This window comes from Emys orbicularis, chromosome 15, assembly GCF_028017835.1.
Source record: "Emys orbicularis isolate rEmyOrb1 chromosome 15, rEmyOrb1.hap1, whole genome shotgun sequence".
Taxonomy (NCBI): domain Eukaryota; kingdom Metazoa; phylum Chordata; order Testudines; family Emydidae; genus Emys; species Emys orbicularis.
In genome coordinates, this window is record NC_088697.1 from 20,828,663 (window position 1) to 20,842,825 (window position 14,163).

The following is a 14,163-nucleotide window of genomic DNA, read 5'->3' on the forward strand; positions in this document are numbered from 1 at the left end:
GGTTTTTCTGAACATAGTAAGTGCCTGCCCAAATTTTGCAGTGATCACTTAGGTGCTGGCCTATTTAAAAAAATGCTCCCAAAAGGCAAATCTTTCTCCTGCCACTTCCCCACAACTGATTCCTCCTCAGCCATTTTGAAAGCTTCAGGATTCCCTGGGGAAGCTTGTACACTACCCAGCTGGTATATTAATAGGATGTCACCATTAAGCATCCTCCTGGTTATTGGCTCCTGGAGACAGTCCCTCCAGCCAGCTGCCCACAATCCAAATGACCTCTGCTCAAACAGTTATGTTAAAGGAATTGTCTGGACTGAGTTTCTGAGGCTGCAGAGTTCTCTACTGCACGGGGATGTTATGAAGATAGATACATTAAAGATTGGGCAGTGCTCTGATACTACAGTGATGGAGGCTGTATACAGAACTGGATGCATTTTGGGGGTGGGGGGGCAAATAGAAATTTAGCTGAACATTTATTTTTGGGAGTTCCAAAACTATTCATGAATTTGGATCAAATGTGACAAATAGTTTTAAACAGAAAAACCTGAACCATCAAGAAGTCTCAACGTTTCATTTTGGCTTTTCATTTCAAAACAGCATTTTGTTTTCAAATTTGGCCAATTTAAACACACTCACGGCCCCCAAAAGGGGGTGAAAAACACCTGAAAATTTTTCAAATCAAAATGAAACACTCAGGGGGAAAAAACCATGATGACTTGACTGAAACATTTTGGTTCACTAGAAACGTATCGAAAACCCCCAACATTTGTTTTGAGTTGACCTGAAACATTTCAGCTGATTCGAAAACCCTTTTTTTTTTTTTTTTTTTTTGATTCAATGAAAAAAAATTGTTTGGGTTTGAATCAAAATGGATTTTTTTCCAGATTTTTCGATTCAGCTGCCGAATTCAAAGTCAGTTATTCACTCAGCTCTAGCCAGATAAATCACTTAGATACACTGAAAGAACTTGAGCTCTTTGGTCCCAAAGCACAGAACTCTACCATTTGAGCAAAAAGGAGTTACTCCCTTAGCAGGCAGTAACAGTAGGAGGCTGTCATCCTCTGTGTACCAGTAGAGGCAGATGCAAAGCACGACTTTACAAACATATTACACAAGCAATACACTATTGGCAGCTCAGCCCCATAGCAAATGCATGACTAATTCCATCCTGTGCAGATAGGCAATGAAAATAAGTGGTGGGGAAAGCCCCTTTGCTCCCAGAGTATTGGGAATGTGGAGGAGGTAGAAATGGGAAGGCTGGAACCCACAGGTTGTTTTGTCCTTATTGCCTGAGCCAGACAGTGACTGTAATTTTACATTTATGAATTCATATTGGGGGATTGCTGGCTAGGTCTGTAATTGCCTTCAGGATTACTCTGTATGAGGGATAGGGAGAACATTCCCAGTGTTATTGGATGTCATCTCACTGCAGACTGAACAGAGGGAAAACATTCCGAGTGCAGCTATGACATATCTATGTGTGGGAGGAGAGGCTTTCAAGCTGCAGTCTTCCTCTGCCGAGACTGTTACAAGGTCAGCTGGCGCTGCAGATGCAAATATGCCGAGAACAAGATGTACAGATGTGCTGGGAGGCAGGAACCCAGGCATGTTGGCATCATCAACAGACCTGGATCCTGGCCAAGGTAGACAGCAATGAAGACACAGCGAGGTTCATAGATCTGTGCAGCAAAGCACATTTTTATCAGAATTCACACTACAGTGCATCATTTGACATTTTGGAGTCCTGGCTTCAGCAGACTGAATTTTATTTGGAGGGAGGGAAGACTCTTCTTATTAACATGCTACATATTCCCACAGCAATGATCAGAGGCTATTGTAGGCCTAGTGAATCGACTACTGGCCTACACATCAGGAAACCTAAATTGTATTCCTGTCTCCGCCACTGATCTGCTTTGTGACCTTGGGCAAATCATTTCATGTCTCTGTGCCTGTTTGCCACACACACCCTTTATCTGCCTAGAGCAATATGAATATGCTACTATTAATAAATAATACATCTTACAATGGTTATTTGCATCTATATACCAGCATGAATGGGAGTGTTATATATAGTTAGATTAAGTTTAGAGTTGGTTTTACTGTTGTTACAGAATATCATAGTATTTTTCTCCTTTTAATAAAGGCTAAATTATGTTGGAGCCATGAAAATTCCTAATATTTCATTGCCTCTAATTCCCTCCATCATGCCTATATCAGCCCACTTATCCTTCCAGCAGATGAGTTTTGGATGCCTTTCTTTCCATATAGAAGGTGTCTGTATTAAATTTATCTTTAGAATGGATTACCATCTCCAAGGGCTAGATCAAGGTATAGGCACTAGAGACCTGTGATTAGGGGCCCAGCTCTTGGTGTCATGTGATGAGGGCAGGATTTCAGAAGTGAGTTTCTCCCATGTGGGTGCAAAGAAAAGCTTGAAAGTATGATCCAAATCCCTGACCAGCTCTACTGAGTATCTTGTGCTAGAATATAAAAGAAGTGGGCCCAATTCTGGGTTCCCATCTGTTTACTTTACACTGCTATGGCGGTACAAAAGATGGCTTAGCTGCCCACCTGGGAACCTGGATGCAGCCATATCAAATTCTAGAGCAGTTATACCTGATTTCTTCAGGATGGCACTGGGTCTGGAACAGGGTGGCTTGCCCCATGGACTGGAGAGCCTGGGGCTAAGCCAAACCTGATTACAAAATGAGCCCAACCTGAGATTAATCAGGTGATTCCAATATAGAAAGAGCAGAAAGCCCCAGGAGATTGGGTAGTGTTGGTAGGTGCTGTAGGGAACAAGAAGGTGTTGGAATTAGCTGAGGAAAAGCCAAGAAGCAGGACAGAGTGAAGAATGCTCTCCAGGAAGGGAAACCAGGGGAGAGAACCTATCCAAACAGGGAGAGACTGGAAAGACCTGTGGAGAAGAACAAATTCTGGTGAAGGAAATCCTAGGAAGCAGAAAGACAGTCCCTCAGGGAGGTGGGGCTGTGCCAGGAAGAAACTGGGTTGAAGGCTGTGTGTGTTTGTAGTCTGTTTGAAAGATTGTGTTATTTTGGATCACTGGGGGGAGGGGGAGATAGACTGAACTAGGGTTGGAGTCTGGAGGGCCAGTATGAACCTGAGATGTAAATAAATGGGTCCCCTTGTGGGGGTGGTTTGAGTTACCTTTGAAGTGTGAGATCTTAAAGGAGCCCTGAAAAGGGGGGAAATGAGGGGGGGTGCTGTAGAGTGACCTCTGGCCATGAGAGGGGGCTCAGGAGCTGGCTGCCCATGTTTTAGGGTCTTATGGTCTATGGTTCGGCTCCTCTATAGAATGCTCTGCTCTCCTGATAGAGATGGGCAGTCTCCCTGATGTAGTGTGTTCACTGCTGAGCACTAAAGAGGTTGACCTAGGTCTTTGCCAGGGATGGGAACACTGATTTCAGGAGTAGGGGAGTAACTCCCTCCTACTCCTTAAATGCCTACTCATTTCTGGAGCTGAGCTTTTTCTATGTTTCTAAACTGTTTGCTATCCTTTCATTGTTACTTACAGTTTCAGCAGCATCTGCCTCTAGCCAGGACCAGAAATGACTGTGCTGGAAAAGTCTGTTCTCAAGTCGTCAATAACTCACCCACAAGCAGCAACATAACCAAAATCTCAGATGAGAATCTGCTAACCTGGGAGGTTTGGAGAGAAGAGAGTTGTGCTCCTTTTGAGGATGCTCTGGTACTTGATTATATTGAGGTGAGAATGCCCAGTCATGGGTACCTTGGAAATTATTCCAGCCATCCTAACCTTTTGGGAACTGAGCAAACCCTATCTCAAACCTCTTGAGGTTCTCTGATCAGTAGTTCCACTTGCCTGTCCTTTGGAGTCCCATGCTCTATTCAGTCTACCATCCTGCAGTTAGGACAGTCAGTTCCCAGATCTTTTTGTGGGGCCTGAGAAGGAACTCCACAAAGTCTCACCCTTTAGGAGATGGGAGCCCCTATTAGAAGTCAGCTGGTGCTTCTAATTTCATAAATGAACGTGCTTAAGGTCCTCCCTAGTCCTTCACGTGCAGTTGGTCTGATCTTTCAGGTGCTTTTTCACTGTAGGATGTCTGTAGGGATGTGGTGTGATTTTGGGGGGGGGGGGTGGATCTGAACTACACTGCTGCTGGTTAATAGAAGGAGACTGAACCATGGTTGCAAAATGAAACCTATCCTTGACAGCTAGCATTAGCCTGCCCAGTGATTCAAGGAGCCAAACTAACATTTGAATGCTCTGCTATCTTTATCTCCAGGGATGTATTAGGAGATGGATAAGTTCCACTCGCAAGCAACAGTTTCTGTGTCATAGCAGAGGCTGTCATGTGCCAAAGGCCAGGTACATGGTAATGTTAATGTCTGTTGCATTTGGTAACCTCCCATCTATAAAGAACTGGCTTAGGGTCAAATCTTTTCCTGAGGTGCATTCACAGCTCCTGTCAACTTTGGTAGGGGGAGGGAGGGAGACACACACACACGCGCTAAGGGCAGAAATCATCCCTGACTCTTCAGAAACCTCAAGTGCCCTAGGGGATCACCGGTTCCTGTAGTAAAAGACAGAACTTCACTATGGGAATACATTACATTTTGTTCCCTGGTAGCATTCCTCTTTTCCAGTTGTATATGGCTGTCACTGAGGCAGAAATTCGCCCTATGCCAGTGCAAGCTGTATGCACCACATAAATCCCATAAACGTGGATGGGTGCATAGGCTTGTGCATGGGGTGGAAGTCACACAGACTGATCTAGCCCATATGGTGTTCAAAATGGTGTTCTCTACCTCTTCCACTCTCACTCTGTCTCTGGGACTCCAGAGAGTGGCACGACGTAGCATTCAATACACAGACCTATCAGCCAGCTCTTCCAAGACCCAATCCCAACCCTGCAGTGGTCTTTCCTCTTTAGCCCTGGTCACATCACTTAGTCTGTCTGACTCTATTTCCCCATCTGCAGAAAGGGAAGGCTAAATGTAGAGCACCTAGCATAAATACTACAGTATTAATCAAAATTGAGTGGGTGTAGATTGTAGTTATACCACTACTTCACAAGTGTTGCAAAAATTAATGCTTGTACGCTGGTAAGTACTGTTATTCTTTTAAGGTGAAATTCACCTGTGTGCAGAGGACCATCACAAGGTCTATCTGCCACTTGAACCCTCATGTTAGGGACCTTTCTGGAAAATATGCTTTAGTCAAACATAAGTTATAGGGCTATTAGGAATAACTGGATGAAATTCTCTGGCCTGTATTACACAGAAGGTCACACTAAGTGATCTATTGGTGCCTTCTGGCCTTAAAACCAGGGACTTCAGTGGTGCTTAATCTTTGTGCTGGGTGAATTTCACCCCAAATCAACATGTATTCAGTGGGCTTTACTGCCTCATTGGTGAGGGAAACATAGTTTCCTCAACATCCCCCCCCCCCCCCCCAATGCAATTCCTTTTGACAGTTATTTATGTGAACTATGTATGAATGATTTAGCTGGAAACATTCATCAGTCTATGGTACTTTTGAAATATTAATGTATTTTTATTGTGAATTTTATTTCTTCTTTACAGTCATTTATGTGCTGCTGCTGGGCCAGGGGATTCTTTCATGCATTTATAAATGTTAGATTTTGCTGCATGGCCTGGAAATAAATTCTTGAAATGGTTCCCTTAAGTCCCAAGTTACTTGAAAAACTGCTGGGAATGTTCCCAATGGCAGCAGATGCTGTGGAAGGCCAGAAGCTCGCATGCCACCTGGTATAACTGGGTTTTTCCAAGAAACTGTCATAGGCCCTGCACCTAAAATAGCATCTATACAGTAGGAGTGTAGTGTTTAATGGATGTAGACTTTTTTTAGGAACAGGAATGTGTCAGTTAAACAATTGTCCTGGTTCTTGGAGGCTCCCAGGAATACATTGGGCTGGGACACTCAGTTGAGAAATTGCACTGAAATTCAGCTACATGCAAGAGAAGCTGGAATCTGGCCACAACTGGCCAGCTGAGAATTCTCTGGGCAGAGCTAGTTGCTGTCCCAATATAGCAGAAGGAGAGGAGATAGGGAAGAAGAGTGTTCTGCTGCTGCAATTCACAGCAGGTGTATGGTGCACAGCCCCTAGACTGATCTAACTGATGCTGGCATGGGAGGACATAAGTGGCTCCCTGATGAGCCCCCCCAACCCTTCCTATACCAAATGGAGCTGGTACGAGAGACAAACTGGCCTTTCTTCTTAACAAGGAGATGGATGTCTTGGGAAGTGGCAATGGGACATGGAACCATGCCCTCTCTAACAGATCTCTAGTTCAAATGAAGCCCAGGTTAGCCATGAGTGACCCTTTCCCTATCTCTGGTCAATGTCTAGTGACCTTAGTGCAGATCTCAAAGAGCCAGGCTCCATGTTCCAAAAACCACCACCACAAACTGGCACTAATGGCAATAGAGAAGCCAAGGATTTATTGGTCAGGCACTGTAAGCTCATCTATGTACGCTACACCCACCACCGTAGTGTCTGGGTTCCTTACAGCTCTCTCCTGGCTCTAGACCTGGTCCTGTCCAGTCTCCTGGATAAGGTTGGGACCTACTGTCAATGCAGTGTGGAGGAAGCTCTGTCGCCATGTTTAGGACTGAAGAGCATTGCCTCTAGAGTCTATCCTCTGGAAATCATCTCTGTGCCAGCTATCAGGGTGCCAATTAAACAGCTGCTAAATCTGTTAGTTGCTTTTGTTTTATTTCCCCCCAAATCTGTAGAGTGGAAGGCTAATGAGCCATTGCATCAGTAACGTAAAAATCCAGTTCTGCCTGGGAGTATGCATTGCTGTCCTCTGATCTCATTGGAGTCATGCAGATGCCTGTGATGGGGGTGTATAAACCCCATGCTCCTAGCCAAGTGGAAGGAAGAGGGGGGTTGAAGTGGAGTCCAGGGGGGTAGAGGACATAAAACTGCTGACTCATATTGTGTTGGATGCTACTTGTTTAGGACACTGATACCACTTACGAGGCAAGGCTGTTTATGACCTGATGGCAGGGCTGAGTCACTAAAAGAACCAGACCCACTGCAGCATCTGAATTACACCTCTACCTCGATATAATGCTGTCCTCAGGAGCCAAAAAATCTTACCGTGTTATAGGTGAAACCGCGTTATATCGAACTTGCTTTGATCCGCCGGAGTGCACAGCCCTGCCCCCCCTCTCTCCCGGAGCACTGCTTTACCACGTTATATCCGAATTCGTGTTATATCGGGTCGAGTTATATCAGGGTAGAGGTGTACTATAAAGAGACATCTGAGGGGGAAGGCCCTGCCATGCCATGCCCAGCCATGAGGGGGCTTGCTGACTGGTGAGTCACTCTTCTCCAGTGCCCAAGAGCAGAAATTTGCAAATGACCAAGCTATGTAAGGCTAAGTCGCCTAGGGTAGAATGTAGAGCTGGAGTCAACTCCATGCCCTGCTGGGTTTATGGTAGTAAAGTGAAAGAGCTATTGAACATAACGGCCATACTGGGTCAGAGTCGTCAGACCAAAGGTCCATCTAGCCCACTATCCTGTCTTCTGACAGTGGCCAGGTGCCCCAGAGGGAATGAACAGGTAATCATCAAGTGATCCATCCCGTCGCCCATTCCTAGCTTCTGGCAAACAGAAGCTTCATCCATGCCCATCTTGGCTAGTAGCCATTGATGGGCCTATCCTCCATGAACTTATCTAATTCTTTTTTGAACTCTGTTATAGCCTTGGCCTTCACAACATCCTCTGGCAAAGAATTCCACAGGTTGACTGTGTGTTGTGTGAAGAAATACTTCCTTTTGTTTGTTTTAAAACTGCTGCCCATTAATTTCATTGGGTGACCCCTAGCTCTTGTGTTATGAGAAGGAGTAAATAACACTTCCTTATTTACTTTCTCCACACCCGTCATGATTTTATAAACCTTTATCATATAGACCTATATTGGCTCATCCTTCTGTCTGTTTTGGGAGAAGGATGTCTGAGAAATGCCAACAGGGAAGAAGCAAGGTCGAGTCCCATCCCACCCCAGCCTTATGGGAACCCAAAACCCTGGATCCAAATATCCCTACACAGTGGGGGTGGCAAATCCAACCACCGCTCCAAATTTAGCATCTCTATAATGCATTGGATGACAACCTCAGAGCCCAAGAACCCTGGGGTGAAAACCCAGCTCCATTGAAATTAATGGGAGCTTTGCCTTTGACTAAGTCATTGATGCCAAGATTGCACCCCTGGACTCCAGGGTGTGCATATTCCCTTATCTGGATCAGAATTTTTTGTCTTTTGAGCCTGTTTCTACTGGAAAACAGTGCTGCAGGATAATCCTACTTAGGGAAGGGGTAGGAAGACAATCGTCCTGTGATGAAAACCCTGCTATTCTTGAGAGGATGTAGCAAGGGGGTGAATAAAATGCAAAACCCAAAGCCTATAGAGGGGCCTCAGTGCTGGAGGACATGCAGCTGCCTCCCACTCCGTTTTCCCTTGGTCCTGATTTATGCCTCGAGAGCAGACATTTCCACCTGCGTCTTGTTAGTAGTGGCTTTCCTCCCCAGAGGTGTAGCTGAGCTGATAAACCTTAAACAGCAACAAAGAGTCCTGTGGCACCTTATAGACTAACAGACGTATTGGAGCATAAGCTTTTGTGGGTGAATACCCACTTCGTCAGATGCATGTCTGACATCAGACGTGCATCTGACAAAGTGGGTATTCACCCACGAAAGCTTATGCTCCAATACGTCTGTTAGTCTATAAGGTGCCACAGGACTTTGTCGCTTTTTACAGATCCAGACTAACATGGCTACCCGTCTGATACTTGAAACCATAAACAGTGTAAAACGGGGCTTAAAAATTTAACCAATGTACATTGTATGTAGCACCTGATGGCCTAAGGAAAAAAGGAAGGATGGTCCCGTGCCTGGGGCAGTAGCTGGGCTTTAGGACAGCTGGGTTCAGTTCCCCGCTCTACTACAAACTCTGTGACCTTGTTTAGGCCCAGATCTTCAAAAGTATTTAGGTGCCCAACTCCCAGTGAAAACGTCTACATCCCTTTGATCTGGGCCTTAGGCCTTGGCTACACTCGCAGATTCACAGCGCTGTGAAGCGCGAGTGTAGTCGCGCCGCCAGCGCTGGGAGAGCTCTCTCGCAGCGCTGCAAGTACTCCACCTCTCCAAGGGGAATAGCTTGCAGCGCTGCGAGGGAGCGTGCAGCGCTGCTGGCGCTGATTACGCTGGCGCTTTACAGCGCTGCACTCACTGCGCTCAGGGGGGGTGTTTTTTCACACCCCTGAGCGCAGCAAGTGCAGCGCTGTGAATTGCCAGTGTAGCCAAGGCCTTAGTCTGTCTGTGCCGGAATTTTCCATCTGTAAAATGGCAGTAATAGCACTGTCTATCTTACAAGGGCATTGTGAGGATAACTACATTACAGACTGGAAGGCACTCTACATGCTACAAGAATTAGGTCCATATAAATACCTTCATATAGACAGGTAACAGAGGTGGAACCCTTCTTATAGGAAGTGGCTAAAGAGCTGGAATTGGTTGGATCCGAGGAGCAAGTCAAGCAAGTCATTGTGGCCTGCATCATGCGGGAGGTCAGACTAGATGACCACAATGGTCCCTTCTGACCTTAAAGTCTATGAGTCTAGGAGGAGAACCCAGGGTGAGCTGGAAGGTGAAAGTTTATGCAAATAAAGTACCCAGATGAAAGAGCCAACAAACTTGCTCTTGTCAGTGATTGCTTTGAATCCTGGCAACTTAGGGAGGAAATTCAATCTATTTTCATAACGTTGTTCACATTAATGCACTGCTGCTAATGCGTTTTTGTCTTTGTGCTCATAAACATTGATAGCTAGACAGCCCTAGAGACCAAAGTCATGGCTTATCCATAGAACGTGTTCTACGCAAACAGTGCAAGCGTACACACCCACACAATGTGCCTCAGCCCCGGGCCATAGGGACACCACTACGGCTGCGAGGGGAGCTCACGCTCCATTCGCTTCTCTGCTGAGTCAGCAAAACAAGGGTCCAATAGGTGTTGAGCAGGAGGGGGTTGAGTTAGGAATTGGACTGAAACTAACACACTTGTGAGTGACCAAACCATTAAAAAATATCAAGTTTAGATCACTGTTGTTTGGCCTGGATTCATACCAGACAACGGTCCTGTATATCTTTAAGAAGAACTGTCTATTTCCCTAGGTTAACATTAGCTTCTCATTACCATATCAAAGGCAGTGCAGGCAGACTCCTCCACTTGTTCCTTAGCAGAGGTGGGTGGAACACTGGGAGTTCTGATTCTCAGGGATTGCTACAGAAACTTTTTTCTTTCCCTGGTCTGCTCACGTTCCTGTCTTCCGAGTTTCACTTGGAGTTTGAGGATGGAAGGAGTCCCAAAGCACGGAGCAACCTTGAGCCAAAGAAGTTGACTGCCACTTAGTTTTCAGTCACTTAGCTGAGATTCCTGTGAGCTTCACTGAAACCTCAGTCTCATTCAAGTGCATTGAGGGAGATGGGAGTTGGAAATGATGATCTAAGAGTCCAGTGCTGATTCTTCTGACCCTTCCCCCCCCCCCCCCAATATGATGCCAGGTTAATGGCTGACAAATGGGGAGTGACATCCATAGTTCCTGGAGACCAAATTGCATAACAAATTAAAATGCCCCCCGAAGGCACCAGTACTCTCCTATCACTGTGCTAGATTTGAAGCCGCAGACAGATGCAGCTGACTCAGAGCAAGCTATAGATCCTGTCATTGGTGCCCATGAAAGAGACAGATTTGAACAATATCCCTTATGGGTAATAAGACAGTCTATCCTCATCAAGGGGGATGTGTGATTGAGCCTTGGGAGAGGGGGTGTATTGCCCATCTCCACGAAGGCTCATAAAAATTTGGCCACACCATTTGAATTCTACAGGAACCAGAATGAACCAAAACTGGTGTTTGTGATTGACTTTTGGAGACTTTTCTTTTTTATTTTTATTTCCTCAGAGCTATTTACTTTTACCAAAACAATGCTAAGGCTTGTTCTGTAATGCTATTTTCACCTTCCAGCAACTAAAAGTTCCATGATCTCCCACAATTTCAGCCCCATAAATGGCTCCCTGAGGCCTTTACAAAATGAAACACACATATTGGCATTGGGGTGCACACCTAATAAAGCTAAGAGATGAGATCGATCCAATATTTGGCACAACCCCATTGCTATCACTTATTTAATAGCATGTAGCCTCAGGCAGCCAAAATACCCAGAGAAAGGGTCAGATTCTGGTCTCTTGCTGGTGTAAATTGGGAGTGACTCCATTGAAATCAGTGGAAAACTCCCTGAATTTACACCAATGTAAGTGAGCAGAGAATCAAGCCCAAAGAATCCAAACTTTGTTCATATGCTCCCACATCCAGTGGTTAAAGTAGAGAAATGGACTCTGAAAGGCCATTAATGTGGATTGAAACAGGACACCTAGCTCTGACTGTATAAGATAATGGGGTGGGTGGAATTGTGGGGCAATGTGACTTCCCCGAGCCAGGGATTAAAGCGGGAGCTGTGCTAGTCCATGCTCCCATTCATTTTAACTCCTATCTCCTCCCGCCCTGCCCCGCAACCCACCCCATCACTGTTTGTGGGCAAAGATGAGTGTCAACACCACATAGCACCAGCAGATGGCGCTGCCTGTTAATCACTAGAGCTTCAGTCTCTGGACAGGGAAAAGGTGGGAACCAGCTCGAAAGATGGAAGGTTTTTATTTTAACTGTCTGAAAAGCAGTCACACGTCGCTCATGCAAAACAGTGTGAATTAGGCTGGCTGGTCGGAGTCCAGTTGTAGGTGGGAAGGGGCCCATGTCCCAGAAAGAGCTCTATCATTGGTCCGCTTGTCAGCATTTTCAGTAGAGAGCCCGAGGACTGGATGGGCCATCGAGCCTGCATCCCACTCTCACCCTTAAAGGGGGTCCCTTCAGTTCAGAGTTGAGGTGTGTTGATGGGGGATGTAATGGGGCAAGCACGTCTTCATGCTGCACATGCCCTCTTGGCTCTGTGGATATAAAGGACCCCGTGTCCACAGCAGTCAGTCTGGCAGCTTTCCCTAGCACGAAAAGTCATTTCAAATTTTATTGAAAGGTTTTTTAGAAAGAAGCAGAGCTGATGCCTGTGTGAAGGTGACACCATCCTCAGTGCTGTGCTGGAAACAGCATCCGGAGCCATGTCCTGGTCCCAAAAGAGGCAGAGCCAGCGCTCCATCCCCACTAGGAACTTGCTCTCCGAGAACATAAACAACTCCTGCCACAGAACAAAAGGAGAGGCACTGCAAAGGTAAGTGATTTTATTTTACATAAAATCTCATAGGATTAAGAATGTGGGGTCAGCTGGATACATACATATCCTGTCTGTGAGATTTCTGGTGTGAGATCTTGCTTCACCTGTATCAAGACTTCAGGAGGCTCCCGCTCCTTTGATACGCTGTCTGTGACATTCCGCCTACCGCAGAGGAACTGCCTCTTTCTGCAGCATATCTAGCCAGGGTGGGCTGGCCTCTATCATCAAAAGCCAAGGGTCACACATGCATAATGCAAACTATTCAGTGTTAAGGCAAGGAATGTGCAAAGGTTGTCTTTAATGAACATTGATCCCTGCATATACAACACTTGCATTCTTCCTGGTATGTGGCCGGGCGGGGGTTGCTCTACTCGGGGCCTGTTGGTGGGAAAGCTCTGTCTTCTGCACCCATGGCTTTCTTACTCCCAGGGCTGATGGTTCCAATTCAATGCAGCTGCCATGGAGAGGGTGGGGAGGTTATGATCATGCAGGGCAATGCTCAGGTACTGGAACTTGAACCAGTCTGATGGAGGGATTTTGAAGGTAAAGGTTGATACCTTGAATTCAGCCATGTACTGAATGGTAAGTCAGTGCGGAGAGTGGAGCGCTGGGCAGATGGGTTCTCCATGGCCTATGTTGCTGCGTGGATGGGTTACTGCGTTCTGCACTAATTGTAATAAAAGTGAGCAGCCTCTACAGAGCATTTCGGCGACGAGCCATGGCAATTCGCACACTTGCCACCTCCAGGCGGCAGTCTGAATCAGACAGGAGGAGGCAGTGTCCTCTTGCTAGCTGTAGATGGGAAAAAGACATTTCATAGCTGTGGTATTTTATATATCCAGAAGCTGTGGACCATGTTAATAATCTGAAGGCAAATGCCCTCAAAGGAGGCCGATGTTTACAGAGGTGAATGCCCAAAAGTATCCGCTCCACCCTAACTCATCCAATTCCCATTTGCTTTAAACCAAAGCCTCTCCTAAACTGAACTGTGTGGTTAGGTCTCCCCACGAATCATTTCCCAGTTGCTTCTCAAATACCTGGACCCACTTCTTCTTATCCAGTTTTTGATGTCTCCCAAACATGTCTAATTAATAGGACTGTAGGTATCATTGCTCAGCATTTTTTCCAATAGGCTAAGTTTGACTCTAAATGCGGTAATCAGATCATTTAGGCCCCAAACAAAGGTTTCTGTAAGCTAATAACCTCATAGTTCATGCATCCCATTTTTGATGGCATCATAAGGAAAGACATGGACCTAGATGGTAAAAGGAGGTCTTGCTGTGAAGAACATGCCCAGCAGATGTTAAATCTCAGAAGGGACAACACTGATCTCTTGTTTTCTAACAGGTGGGAGTTCTAACTTCTAGCCTAATAATAACCAGAGATTTTTCATTAACAGTGCTTTTAAAACCTCTCTGGAAACAGCTTTGTTATTGGTGGTGCATGGATTTAAAGAGTCCTCCGCAGTGTTTGCATCCCAGACATCACAGCGCTGGCCTAGTGCATGAACGCCAAGAAGTGCAACTGACTAGTCTCATTGTCTAAGCAGTGTGAAATGCAAAAAGTAACATTCTTTCACTTTTACTGGTCCTAAAACATTGGTAACGAGGCTGGTAAGGAAGTGAGTTTAAGTACATGATTTTGAAACCCGAGTGACCCTCTGATTCACGTTTACTGAGCTTTATTTAAAGCTGCGAGTATTTCCTATTGATTAGTGTGGCCAACACTTTTTGAAGTTTCAAAACTGATACTATTCCAGGCTGACTGTGGGTTGAATAAGAAGGGGGTTATGCGTTGCACACTAGAGTGGGATTTTCCATTTTGCAAGAAATTCCAAAACTTCCCCCCAAAAAATTGGTCTGAAACAGA